Source organism: Pipra filicauda, unplaced genomic scaffold (genome assembly GCF_003945595.2).
Source record: "Pipra filicauda isolate LSUMZ 115617 unplaced genomic scaffold, ASM394559v2 scaffold36_size6622888_pilon, whole genome shotgun sequence".
Classification (NCBI taxonomy): domain Eukaryota; kingdom Metazoa; phylum Chordata; class Aves; order Passeriformes; family Pipridae; genus Pipra; species Pipra filicauda.
In genome coordinates this window covers 1,604,224-1,619,660 of record NW_024104498.1, presented here as the reverse complement: position 1 = coordinate 1,619,660, position 15,437 = coordinate 1,604,224, and positions in this window count along the sequence as shown.

The following is a 15,437-nucleotide window of genomic DNA, read 5'->3' as shown; positions in this document are numbered from 1 at the left end:
TTCTATAAAGGTTTGGCTCACTATGGAGTCTGAACATCCTTAATAAAAACTTCATATCTATAAAAACTCCAAATGTCAGCCAGTAGTTCATAATGATCTATTTACTCATCCTATTTAGTTTTTCCCCCCCCCCCTACGTTCTAAGACAGTCTGTTTCCCCTGATTTGAGTTACTTTTCCCCCTTTTTTTACAGACTAACAGAAAACTACTCAAAAATACGATAATTTACATTGAATCTCAGTGGCATTGGGTATTTGTGGTTGCTCAGCTGGGTGAGGGGAGTTTGTCCTGTGCAGGGAGTGAATCTGCACCTTCCCAAGCAACGGATAAAGCTTTCTTTGCAGGAACATTTGCCCTTAAAACTTGCCTTCCCATAGGATAATGCAAAGAAAGGTGTTAGCCCAAAGAGACTTCATGCACAATTGAAGCAGATACCCAGAGGTTTCTTATTTTGGAGTATTCTCTTGTGTTTGGAAAGAGCAGTTCTATTGACCAGATACGCTGAAAAAGTAGAAGAGTGCACTGCAGAAACCAGAGGAGGTAGAAGCTTTCATCAAAAGAATAGAAAATGGCAGGAGAGACACTCTTGCTGAGCTATTGGACTGTATAATTGTCCAGGGATTTTTCCACTGAAGCTTGCAGAAGTTTTTTCCAGTGAAACAGTTTTTCCACCAGAAAATGATAATTTCATACATTTGAAACTTTTCACAGCTGTACATCGATTTCGTGTAAATTTGAGATGGATCATTATTGGGACAACTTGCTGAGCGAGTTATTTCCACTTGTTTCACTGTAACAAGACTTGATATCGAGTGCTTCAAATTTTTACTTTTAGAAGTTTTGTAACGAACTGAAACATTAAAATTTCAACATTCCTTCTTTCTGAGGGTTGAAAGGAAACTTTTTCTTCTGTCAGAAGCTTCCGTGGAAGGGCCATTGCACCCTGCCCTGAGGCCTCCTGGTGCTCCTGCAACCTGCTGGAGGCCAACAGAGTTTCCTCAGCAGCTCCTCCTGTTCTCCCGTGTTAACAACCACTCTCTCCACACCGGATCGGGGGCATTGTGTCTGTGGGTGTGCACATGTTATGAAACACTCTGATGCTTGGCTATTATTTCATCTTGCCAAAGCCAGCAAAACCTACTCGAGACTCAGCTATACTGGTCCTCTAACATACCTCCAAGTCTGGGAAAAATTCAAAACTTTGAGACTTCAGAATGTTGTAAATACATAATTGCCTTTTAGTGCCTCCTCATGTACTCCTCCACAAACACAGACGGTGTCCAGTTCCCATAACCTCTTAAAATAAAAAGTATTATTGACCTTTCTGTAGGTCAGATTCTCTAGATTCTTCTCTCTCACAGGTTTTCTGGCTTTCAGATTTGGCAAGTGCCTTACCAAAACAAACAGGGTATGAATGCTGAGAGAACAGCATCTGATAAAATGCTAGATGTTAATTGTAACCCTATTTTGCTTCTATTTTTAAACAGCAGAACAGAATAATCTCCATTAAAAGACTGACCTTTGAAAGCCACAATGCTTGGACTTATCTTGAGGGAACACTTTTTCTGTAGCTGGGCCTGGTTGTTGGTACATGATGCTGCCAGCTCTGAGTGACAAAATAAGTTGTTCTGAACGTTTTAAGGACAACTCAAAGAAAAATTGTCTTCAACCCTACAATTCTTAGCCATATTACGAAGCATCTTTCTCAAATATTCTGAAGCACTTCAATCAGTCAACTTTCAGGATAATTTATGAACTTGGAAGTCGTAAATTGAGCTGGTAGATGCCAAATCCTCTATTGAAACACTTACTAAGAGAAACAATATCTGTCCTGCTGACCATCATCAGGGAACAACTCAGTTGTACTCCAGTTCTAAGTAAGCTGTGTTAAGAACCATGGGTTAAATCAACACAGGCTGTGTTAAACCTCATTGCTCTTTGGCTTCACTGTTTCTGCTTTTTTCCAAAACTGAGAGCTGAAATACTGAGCAACTGCCTCTATGCAGAACACCTCCACAGCCTTCCCAAAACCTCCAAAAACCTTCCCAAACGTTCTCTCAGGAAATTTCAGTCTTTTAATCTTGTTCCACACACTTCTGATGGTTTTGATGCGGCCTATATGGTCTATAACTAATTTATACTTATTATACTTTCCCTGTCAGCTCAGCTGAGCAGTGTTAAGGAAAATAACATGCTGTATCACTGCAGAGATCTTGGCAATTAAATGCAGAGTATCGGTATTTGCAACCACACAGTTGAACTGAAAGCACACAGAAACTCTTAGGAATATGCCATGCTGCCTCTATGAGCCTTTACTCTGTGAAATACTTCAATATTGCAATAACATCTGCCAGCTGCAACTCACTGTGCTGCACATCAAATCAAATGGCATAAGTGTGTGGAGACAGGACCAGTGTCAGCTATTATGTGGCAGTTTTTCCTAAGGGGACGTGCTGACAGACAATCAAAACTTTTCTTTAATATTTCTTATTGTGTTTCTGCTAGTGAGACTACCTGTCATGTAGCAATCATTCTTTGCTTGTGATAAGAAATAAAAATAAAACAGAAGAACTCGGATGCCCATCTCAAGTGCTTGGATTCAACAAAGTTTGTTTGTGTTTGAGTTGGACTTCAAGCAGTGGGATGCTCTGGTGTGGTTGTGGACTTAGTTTAGTCATTTTGGGGAGTGACAGATGCCCTTAACAGAAAATCTAAGACTCCTTTGTAAAATCCTGGCTATTCCTGTAGACACTAACTCTCCTGACACTCCACACTGACTGTGGTGGAGGGATGTCACAGATGGAAATGTTCAGCCCGGATGGCCTGAGCATGCAAAATCTGGATTTTCATTTGAACTACCATTGCAGGGCAGTGAAATGTGATAACAAATACTTGTCATACCACAGTGGTCAACGTTTCAGCTTCTCTGGTATGGCAGCAAAAGAGAAGGCAAATGAGCAAGCAAAACTCCCAAGCCCAAAGGAACCCTTCCCAAAAGGTGTGTCTGTACCATGTTGTGGCACAGGAGACTTAGTGCTGTTGTGTCAGCGTTCCAGGTGGACTCCCTTTGTCCTCAGCACTAGGCGAAACTTTATACCATAAAACTGATGAATTACACTTTGTGCAGAGAGTTGTGGTCACAGTGTAAATTGGGAATTTTGTAGTTTGAGAACCTCAGCTCTATCCTCTACGCTCTGAAAAAATGTAATTCTTCCTGCAAAGTCTGCTGTGCAAGCTGCTTGTTTTTACCAGAGCTGTAACATTTATATTACTTTAAACCAAAGTATTTTCAAATGAAACTCACAAAGGTATTTGGTTCAGCATGGCATAAGTTATACATTGGATAATGAATCACTTTCTAGCTCATACAGTAAAATCCCCTTTTCTTGACCAGCATTTCATTGTCTCAGACATTTTTCCTCCTCATTCCCCTACACATCTCTTTATACATCTACTCCTTTCTGCCTCTACTATGAGTTTCCTCCCACAGTTTTCCAGCTTTATCCACATGGCCAATGTTTTTCACCCAAATGGGTCCTAGTGATATTTTCTTTCCATGCACCATTCTCTCTATCCACTGTAGTGCTTCCTTTGCTGAGGAATTGTCAGGGAGGCAGCTGGGAAGTCCAGACCAGACTGTTTGAAACCACCACACGACAAACCAAAATAATTAAAGGAAAACAGTACAGGTGGAAGCAGCAATGGGGCTCACACCCTGATTTTGGAATACAGGTGGGCAGATAATGATTTCTGTAAGAACCTGGAAACAATAAAACTGATGGACAGGAGGATTAGGCTGGATGAGCAGAAAGAAAGGGCAAAGCCTCAGCTTTGGGGAGGGCACTGCACAGAAACAGAAAGAAGGAAAAATACATCAAAGGGTTCAAGCAAGCAGTAAGAAATTTTAGGATTAAGCTTTGCTGATCCAAACTTCTGAACTACTGGAGGTTCAACCAGCACTAATCTTGATCCTCTTCATTTATGAGAAAACATGACCAAATAAAATCAGTTACAGGGTTCAGGGATATGGTTATATCAAATTGTATCTCCTGTAACAAGAAGCACTGCAGTGGCATGGCCTGCTTTTCAGCTGTAGTGGTAGTCAGCTTTTTCTCTTGGATGTCACATCTTACTATAAATTACTGTGGGGAAGACTTGTAATTAAAACCATATGCTTCACTTTCTTTTTGTGCACATAAGGGGTTCTACATTTCTATAAACTTTGCCAATTTTAAACTCATCTCTCTCTCTCTCTCCACTAACCTGTGGCCCAACTGCATGTAATAAGAGTAATTTGGAGAATTATATTTGGTTACATTCTATTGCTGTAAATTGCTGCTTTCCTCTAATGGCCTGAATAGTACAGAGCTAAACCAGTTAATCTGAAATAAGCTGAAATTGAAAGATACATTTGAGGAACAGGCAATTATAGTCTTTTAATTAATGCAACATCGCTTTGCAATAACATATTCAGCTTTTCTAACAGCAAGGGTACATTTTAGGACAGATACTGATCTCTTTGGTGATGCAGGGTGGATGTAAACCTGTCACACCTGAGAAACTCAGATACAGAGAAATCCCTGATGGGATTAATGCTGACACACCTGGCTTCATGCCACCCTTCTGCCTGCAGGTACAACATATGCAGAGCCACTGCTGGAGTAGACCAAAGATGTCTCTGGAACATTTTGGCTGTTTCCAGCCACCCTCCCCAGCACCCATCCCCATCCCAGCCCTGAACAGCCTCAGGGACAGGTGACACAGCAGGGATGGTCCAGCTCTGCTCCCCTGTTCGATTCCAAAATTTGGATATGAGAAAAAGAAAACTTATAGGCTTAAACAAAAGCCTTGGGCTGACAGAGACTGGGAAAAAACCTCCATCCAGAGTCCAGGCAAGGATCCATTGATGCCACAGGTTTGGAAAGTCCTGCCCAAGCCCTGAGAAACCATGCCCTGATCTCATCAAACCTGCGCAGAAAACCTTTTGTGTTTTATCTCTCTCTGTGTGTTACCTGTTCTCCCCATGTAATCCCCCTAAAATAAAGCAGGTTTTCCCCCATGAGGTAATTCGTAAGACCCCAAGAAGTGTAACTTGGATTTTCCCCTGATGTCACCTCTGTGAAAATCCCAAATTGTGTAAGTCAAGTTTTCCCCTTATGTCATCCCCTGAAACCCCCTCTTTGTAATACATTGTAATAGTTACAATGCCCTGTTGAATATGTAGGTCCTAAACCCTTTGATATGAACTTGTGAATCCAATAAACCATTCCAGTTTTCTGCCTCTACTGGGATCACCATAGTTGACTTGCTACACTCCCCCAGGCCCTGGGACCAGCACCAGCTATCCCCAGCCTGTGTGTTAAAAAGGCATGAAACCCCTCAGGAGGGGTCATACTTGATCTGTCATTCACAGAACTGTAGACATAATTTGGATGTTTTTTCCATGTTACGTGACAGCCCCACCTGCTGAATTTTTGGCTGGTTTCTGGTCACCTGCAGAGCTGTTTTTGTTCTGGCACTGTGGCTTTACATCCTGTCCCTGTAACAGGAGCAGAGAGCTGCCAGATAGGGCAGTGCAGGGCAGAGCTATTGCAGAAATGAAGGCTAGACACAATGATTCAATGCATTTTGATTCATTGCTGTGGTTAACTCCATCTCTCATCTTTGGACAGCTTTCTCCCAGATGTCTCAATAAAGGCATGGCCACATAACAGATTTTTACCACAGTCTGTCTCAGCCTCTCTCATCAATAGATACATGAGACAATAGCCCTACAAAGATCACAGCTAAACCTTCCAGGGCATGAGGGCCAACTGTTCAGTTCATGTAACCAAACCCTTCTCCCTCTACCCAGCTCTGGTGAGACCCCACCTGGAGCATCCAGCTCTGGGGTCCCCAGCACAGGAAGGACACAAGGACATGAACATTTTGAAGTGAGTCAGAGGAGGCCACAAAGATGATTAGAGGGATGGAGCACCTCTCCTGCAAGAAAAGGCTGAGGTAATTGGGGTTGTTCAGTCTGGGCAAGAGAAGGCTCCAGGGAGACCTTGCAGTAACCTTCCAGTACTTAAAGGGGGCCAATAGAAAGCTGGAGAGGGACTTTTCACAAGGGCATGTAGTGATAGGACAAGGGGGAATGACTTTAAACTGGAAGAGAATATGTTTAGGTTAGATGTGAGGAAGGAACTCTTCACTGTGAGGGTGGTGAGGCACTGGAATGGGGTGCCCAGAGCTGTTGAGGTAGGTTTGTTATATGGTGGTTTCCTCATCCCACTTCATCTTCTGCCTGACTGGGAGGAGCTGACTGCTAAAGGGCAGTGACCAGTCAGGAGGGTTTTTCTGTAGACAGTAGAAAACACCACATATATAAAATGTGTGTATACACACAAACAGGAATGGTGCATTATCACAGGTAAGTGCATTTGGCCCACATTTATTATCTGTCAGCCCAGACCCCAGTAATAGTAATCCCTCATTTTTAATAAAAATTCAGGTACTGAAATTATAACTCACAGCAACAACACGTTTAGTCCTGAACAGAGTATGAAATGCAACAAAATTGTGAAATATGGTGCTATTATGGGGAATATTCCCTACAGAAAGCTTTCTGTTGTGTAGGGTAAATGTTTATGCAGAACATTACTGCTGATGGACAGTGACTCTCATCAGCCATGCCAGAACATAGAAACCTGTTATTCTTCTTGCTTTACTGAAAAGACAATATTCCTTCATGTGTTTTAGAGACCTTTGCCAATATGCTCTGCTTTGCAGTCTCACAACCACCCCTCTCATGTACTAACCCGTTTTGCACAACAGCAGATGACCTTTGCCATGAGAATGTGACCTCTGAAAGCACCACAAAATGAAGAAATATTCCAAAAAAAGGGAAGGCTGAGCAGCAGATCAAGAAAAAGGCTTGTAAAAATCCCCAGAAAAAAAATTTTCCCTTCTTTGCCTTTTTAAATATATCTTGTATTGTAATGGTTGCATCTTACATTTGGCTGTGTTTTTAAATTATAGCAAGAGAAGGCCAGGTTACAATTTCAGTGAACTAATCTGATGACAGTTAAACCTCTCTTTCCCCCTTTTTTGTCCTGGATATTCACTGGATTACAGTTTGAGACCTGCATTCAGATGGGAACAGCAATATTATTTTAAAGTTATTGATTCAGAAGATGGCAAGGAAGAAATTCTGGGTTGTTATGCTGAAAGCACCCGAAATGAGAAACCTGTCACAAGGAAAGAGATTATCTTGTGCTTAAGAGGGACTGGAGCCTGAGAGATTCATGCACCAGATGCACAAAACCTGTAGCCAGAGACATTGCCCATAACTATGCCATTAAAGGTGTCACTGCAGAATGAGGAGCTGTCTTAATCCTGGGAGTTTGGGAGAAGTGGAAATACAGAGATCCAGATGTACAATCAAGCCTCCTTAGAGCAGCTGTTGACTAATTTGTGCAATTTAAGTTGTCTTAGGTGTCACAAGACGTACCCAACCTCACTTCTCAGACCGTGGCACTGAACACATCGTGTGCCTGGTGTTGCATGGTGGGTCTTAAGTTCACTTTGGATAACACAAAAATCAGAACAGGCAGCTTGGCTAAAGAGCCTCGAGAAAATAACCCTCAGAGGTACTGGCAGTTAATTACTTCCTCTTACAATGTAACAGAGATAAAATATTTTCCTTCAGGGGAGAGTAGACGGTGGGTTCCTTTCTTTTCTTGGAGCGGACACCTGGGATTGTGACAACATGTGTGGCTGCCACCCACACCTTCTTCTAGGAAATTTTACCTCTGGCCTTGGCATTTATCTTGCATTTTACATCCCCCTGAGGTCTGTGTTAATGCTGTTATTGTATCAGGTGCTAGTCATACGTGCAGAGAAAGGACAAGGACAATGCAAAACCTAAGCCCTGAGAAGGTGTACAGCAACAACACTGCACTGCCATAGCTCAGTGCACTAAGCTCTTAAAAAGGATGGCAAAGGGCTCATTAGAGAGCAGACTCAGCTCTGTAAAATACATCAAAAAGGTATATGTTTATTAGTTTGGAATAAAAGTTGCTTTAAAAAAGACCAAGTATCAGCGTCAGAAGATTACGTGTTCTACTTGAGAGCTGAATATTTCAAAAAACATAAACCTCGTTAAAAATATTAATCAGTGGCTAGATGACAAGGCTTGTCATTTTGCATCAAATGCTACAAATTTTCACTTGCTATCAATAAATATAATCTGTTATGAAACTGCATTATCTTACTGTGCTTAAATTAACTATATTAAAAATATTTAGAGCGAGTATTTGTCATATTTGTCACTTCATGACAAACTGACAGACTAGAAGTCATATTACATAAAGACATTGGTTGTGATGGTGTTGAACAAGATATTTTCAGGCTTCTTAAAACCCCAAAGCATCTAGAGGGTCAGAAAGGTGAAACCCACCACATTTCTGTCTCTTCCCTAGATAATTTCACAAATAGTAGGGGTGAGATAAGTTAAAAAGTGCTTCAAGTGCCTGGAAATACAAGCTACAAGGAAAAAAAACAGGGATAGGTTTGTAGTTGCTTGGGTAATTGGTAAGTAGCTGCCCAAATGCCAACCTGGCATGACCCCAATGCACAAGGCCCAATGTGACTGTTCTGCTGCCTGAGAGTCCTTCACACTCCAAACGTGATGCAAGAGCTCCTTTGGGTGCTGGGATCACCATCACTTTTCCACGATGGAGAAATACTAACTAAAGATCAATCTCTCTCACCTTCTGCTGTAGAAATTTTGGCACAGCAACAGGTCTGGCTTCAGGAGAGATCAGACTGCACAGAAATCACATGTGGGGTACAGGCACTAGGCTACCCCCAAACTTGCTCACACCAACACCATCTTAAACCCAGAGTTAAGATTTCCTGTACTTCTGAACAGCAACTTTTATTCACACACTTCAGAACGAATCAGTGGCAAGTGCAAGAGATGGCACAAACATGTCCCTTGGTGTAGTTATGCAACAGAGACACTTCACAATTAATTATTCTAACGAGATAAACTTCCAAAATTGCCTAAAGAAATCCAGCATGCAAACCAACATTTAAACACTGAATCTGAGAAAACATCCAGAAAGTTGAGAGCACAAATATACTCATTATTTTTTTGTTGTTGTTGTTTTGGTTCTTATGCTTTGGTATTTGAAGCAAGAGTAAACATTCACTGTTTGAAACAGAAAAGCATAAAGATGCAAGCCAAATGAAACCAGAGTCTTTGCAAACCATTTTCCTCACGTTACAATGGAAAACTAGATGTATCCATGCTATTTAGACCTGTTCTTCAGGGACTTGCCAGTTAAAAAGAAAATTGGTTACAGAAGTTCACTACTAGCACAGAAGAAGAAACAGTCACACAACTTTGGTTTATGCAGCATTCCTTAAACTCTGAGGGGCAGCTTAGGCTTCCAAAAGAGGAAAACCTTGAAAGGACTATATTGGTATCTAAGATAAAGCATTTACAGAGGATTTAGGTTTCTGGATATGGATGCTCCATATTTTCCATCAATCAGCTCCATTTAATAGGTCTTAAGTAAATATGGCAAAACAAAGGTACTTTTACATATTGGTATTGTAAAAGAAATAGGTTATACCAAGCACAACCTCACTGTATATTTATCCATCTTAGTAGATATAGAGGATTTTAGGCCACCACAAGAGGAAGAACAACGTTTTGACTTTCTCAGGTATCTTATCAGGGACAGGATCCCTTTCCATCAGTCATAATTGTACACTAGAAGATATACTAAATATATGGTCCCAGGAAGTATTACCAAGTAAGCATTTGCTATTAATGTTGCTGATAAAACATGGCTAAATTATTTTATAGCAGAAGAAACACCTGAGGGCAGGAAGAGAAAACTGCTTTTTAAGTCTCCTGTGGCACATTAATGTGGCTTATTTAAGTGAAGTGCTGAGTGGTGATAGAAAGGGAATTTTGATGAAGCAGTCAAGATCTATTTACTGTCCTCTCTTGCACAGAGGACAACAGAATTACACAGAGAAAGGGAACTGTTAAGGCTATGAGTAGCAGCAGTATAAAACCTGGAATATTTGTAAATAAATAAAATAAATACATTATCCAGCTTGTTAAGAATTAAATACTTCTTTCTACATTTCCCATCTGTATTACTTCATTCTAAACCATTGTCCTCTGGTGCCTAGGCAGTCTGGACACAAGCATCTTAATTCCTTGGTGGTGCAAGATTTTTTTTTTTCACATTTAAGCAGTTAGTTTTCCCTCTTACATCCCTTTAGGAAATTCAGCATGGACAACAGTTTCCCTGATGATAATATGCACTTCATGCCTTGTGCTCTCATGTGTACATCATACACACGTACCACCATATCATCAATCCTGAGCAATTTAGCTCACCCTGAATATGTGTAATTTTCATTGGATACATCCCTCTCAAACCCCAGTGGTTTTGGATCCCTTAAATATCATTTGTCTGGCAAGTGTTGCTTCAAGAAGCAAAAACTCTGATACTCGGGAGGTAATTTAGAGAATATATGAACTAATTTAAAGCATTTTAGCAAAGGAACAGCAGACAATTAACATCAGCCCAAACCCTTGCTTAATAAAACCTTAAGACCTGTATTATTTCAACTTTAGCCAATAAAACCTGAAAAAGTTTCAGAGTTGATTGTCTGAAACTGAAAACTGTAATTCTCTAGTATACAGTAATGGACAGGTAAGAAATTTTATAGAAAGCTTCATATAAGTCTATTCAATTATAGAAAGGTTTTTTCTTCAAAGTAGAAAAACTCTCTGCAGTGTGGACTGTTATCTGCTGTACTTACCATTCTCAGATTGTATCTTTATTCTTTTGCTACACACCTTACAGATACAGAGAGATAGTGAGACCTTCATGGCCAAAAAAATCAAATTCTCATCTATTTGAGAACCTAATTCCCACAGTTTATAGCCTGAAAAATGCTATAAACATACACTGAAATTAAGTGTTTTCTGTGTGAGAGAGCTGTTACACAGCTGTGAGATTAGGGCCCGATGCAATTCATCACTCCATTACAAAACCTGTGTTCTATATTCAGAGCCCTACAGGAACTTGTTTAGCTACAAGTTATTACACAGTGACAATGCCCTTAGCAAGAGGTGAGGAAGCACAACCTTCTTTGTCTCAGGTCCCTTCTCTTTGCACTTAAAGACTCCAAGAACTCAAGCTTGACCACCATTGCCACCAATAGCTCTGTGTCCTAGTTAGAACAGCTGGGACCAGTTCATCACTGGATGGGTGTAACCCAAAACTGTGTATTCTAGAGCCTTCCATGCCACTGCCCAGAAATTGTTATCAATGAACCATTTACACCCTCTGCCCAGAGCAGCCCTGACTCCTCAGGCCATAAACTGGGTGTTCAGAGGCCTGGGAGACAGGAGGGTGCTCCTGTGCTCACACCAGTGTGGAACTGTGAGATAGGAGGGTGCTCCTGTGCTCACACCAGTGTGGAACAGTGTGGAACTGTGAGATAGGAGGGTGCTCCTGTGCTCACACCAGTGTGGAACTGTGAGATAGGAGGGTGCTCCTGTGCTCACACCAGTGTGGAACTCCCCACCCTGAGGGAGGCACTGGGCATTCCTGCCTGAACTGGAGGATATATAATCTTGGGGTCTTGGGACTTTTTTAACCACTGGTGGGATCCAGAGGAAGACTGAGACCACCACTCTAAACCAGACTGCACCAGCACTTTCACCAACAGGTTTTCCCCTCTCCTTTTCCTTTGGACTCAGGGGGCCCAAGGAACACCACTCTGTTCATGCCCCAGGGTGCTGGGTTATACATTTGGGTTTTGTGGGTTAAAACCAACTGTTTGTCTGTATAATTGTATTTATTGTATTATTTTATTAAATTGTTATTCTGACTTATAATCTCTCCTTTGAGTTGGGTTTATTTCCCCTGCTGGTTTACCTTTAAACCAGCACACTCTGCTATTACTTCATAAGAAAATCGCATTTCTGGTGTGGTGGAAAGTCTACACTGAAGCAATCCTGAGAGGGCTGGTGATGTTTCTGTCACATTTGAGGAAGCAGACTTTGTGTAAATTCCTTCCAGCTCGAGGCAGGCTGCACTAATACACGTGACTACGATATTCTCTCTTCCCTTCCTAATGCAGGCAAACCTACAAACACTGACTAATTGTTTGGGCCAAAGGGACAAGGATATAAATGAGCTTTTTCTCATTACGCTGGTAGAAAATATTGATTACACATACACAGATGGCAAACACTAGTCATGCTGGTATTCTCAAATCTCTACACTGCACTTGTCTGGTATGCACTCATTATTTTTACAAGTTCAAACTATGACTGTTTTCCCTATTGACAACCAGGGGTTAAAAACATAATAAACGGAGTGGATTTGTGTTGGTATTATTAATGAATTGGCAACAACTGTCTCTGTGCCATTCATCTCTCAACATCTGTTTACATTTTATTTTAAATCTGTAAAAACATTGCTTTGTAATCCCTTGATCTGTACAGTAATTTCCTTTTGTTCCAAGCCGTTAAAGGTGTCTTTGAACTACTCAGGGGAAAGAAAGACAGACAAAAACCAACCAAAAAACCAGAGACTACTCATCTGTTCCTTCAAGACAAGACCACTTTCATCATAAAAAATGAACATCATAAAAAATGAACACCATAAAAAATGAACACCTAAATCAAAGCAAAAAAAACAAAGGTGGCTGAACTCTGTACTGCAATAGGATAGAAGTCAGGCTGTCTGTGGAAAACTATCAGTCATTATTGTTTTAAATTGCTCTTGATTTGTGCAGAGGAGCAGACCAAGTCAGCCTCACCTAATCTTTCTTCAGAGTTATCTTGTGCATTTATTCTCTGCTCTCGGGCTCACCAGGAATTCTGCTCACTGTTTGTCACAGCCAGGAACAAGCCTGTTAAGCTCACCCCTGGCTGATAAGTAGGAGTTGTTACTCATGGATATCCTGTTGTGTTGGACTCCTGGAGTCCTGGATTTTCTGATTGTTCGAGCCACAGCGATTTGGGGGCAGCGCTCTTTGTGGAGCACAGTGCTGTGTGAAAATTTGTCAATATGGGTTCTAAAAATAACCCAGGTATGAGCAAGTACAAATAACCTACTCTCCATTTCCTTCTCTGTAACAACTGTGTGACTGGGAAAAAAAGAAAAAAAAAAATCTTTAAAAATTGGAGTGAGAAGGCAGTGCCTCAGCTTGTGATTTATTGTATTCCTGAGGAGATTAGAGACAATACCCACTTTTGAAACAATGCACATGGGCAAATGATGTATTCATTACACCACTGGAAGAACAAAATAAACCATGCCCAATGAGGAAAGTATTGTCAGGAAAGAGAATAACATCAAAAGGTCTCTGGGCCAGCAAGTTCAAATCAGAGTAGTTCAAATGAAACAAAAGAAGAGAACAAGATTTACAGATGTCTAGTTACATAATGTCATGAACTTGTGTTTTGAGGAGAGCATGTGGCTTTAGAGGAGCTGCATAAAGGTGATAATTAAAACACCTGCTTAGATCGTAGTATATTAATGCATATATTTGATTTGAACTTACCTTTTGGGATTTAATGGGCACTTCCAGGTATTTGTCCAAGTGGATAAAGTAATATCGTGTAAGCCTCACACTACTAAGCACTCAGAGAATTCCACAAATGCTGAATTTACCAAACTGTGTTTTTAAAAATAATGATAATTAAAAACCAAACCAAAACCAGTCAGCCCCTTTTATAGCTCAATATCCTCTTTATTTCCCTGCTCCATGAAGCATATGACATTCAAGAGGAGGCTGGAGATAGAGACAGATAGAGTAATCTAAAAGGGACAAAAGAAAAACAAGGAGCATTGTTGAGGGGAAAAAGGGAAAGAAATGAGAGGCTCCGATCTAAACAAAAACAGAGAAAAAGAGTTAGAAAGAATTTCAGCAAAGAAATATGTTTAATTGCCTACAGCCCCAGGAGAGGTAATTTATGTGCCAACAAGTTATGGAGGTTTTATGTGCCTATTAGTCTGCTATTCAATTAAAAAATGTGTACTTACCATGGCAACCTCTATGTCTCACAATACACATGCTAATTCTAAGATATCTCTATAGAGCACCTTCTTAAAGAAACATATACCCCAGCACCAGCCACAATCTAGATTTCCACAGTCACTAAGAGGCAGTAAAAGGAACAGCCCATACAAAATTTCTGAATTACAGTCTTGGGAGCAGGATGGGTAATCTTACTGTATATTGTTAGCAACTCCATATGGGAACCCAGCAGTGTAATGCAGGCACACAGTGCATTGCAGCACCTCAGGGCAGCTCACCATACAATCCTGCCAGCATTTCCCTTCTTGCCCACTGAGATAATGCTCTTATGCTTCGAAACAATACTCCTTTTCCTCCGGGATCTGCTTTAGACCGGCTCACTAATTCCTTAGGCACTGCTTCCACTGAAGCTTTGTAAGCTTTCAAGTGTGCTCTCCTTTATTTGAAGCCTGCCAGGGCATGCACCTTTCCTTTGTTTCAGCCTTTGCTGCCTGGGAATTCCCTTTCTCACCAGCCCACGTCAGACTCACTGTTCTCAACAGGCGTTGTCCTGCTCCCTCTTCCTTATTTGAGATTCCCAAAACAAAAGCTATTGGCAAGGCTAAATTTCCACTCAATGGCTTATTCCTTTTCAGAGAAGCAGTATCTGTTGCCAAAATTCTTGGTCAGAAACGTGCAATTAATAGATCAAAGCATTTGTCAAGTACACGACCTGAGAAGTGAACCACCTTCGAAAAAATATATCCTACTCCATCCTTAAGAAGAATTTCAATACAATCCTTCTGAAAGTAAAGACAAGAAGGCATTGAAATGATAACCTGTGTTTCCAATAGCTTTTTTAAAACTAGTTGCTTCTCATAATCATCTTCCTCCCCTTCACTGAGCAGTGAAAGCATATCAAGTCACTCCTCCTGTGGACGTGGAACACAGAGGTCCCCTTTGCTTGTCTGCAGCCCATTTAGGGCTGGTGCTAAAGCACACAGAACACAAAAAAAGGGAAGTATCACCTTGTGTAAGGTTCTGGATTTGCTGAGGATTAAGCCTCAATCTCATTTCAAAGACGTTTTGCTTCTTTCCTTGTGTTGTGGTTTAACCTCAGCTGGCAACTAAACACCACAGAGCCACTTGCTCACCACCACCACTCCTCCCAGCTGGAGTGGGGGGGAGGATCAGAGGGGTAAAGGAGAAAACTTGTGGGTTAATACGAGGACAGTTGAATAGGGAAAGCAAAAGCCACTCACACAATCGAAACAAAACAGGCATTGGTTCACCTCTTCCCATGGGCAGGCAGGTGTGCAGCCATCCCCGGGAAACCACACAACGGTTCCTTGGAAACACAAAAATGCCCTCACTCTCAATGTCCCACC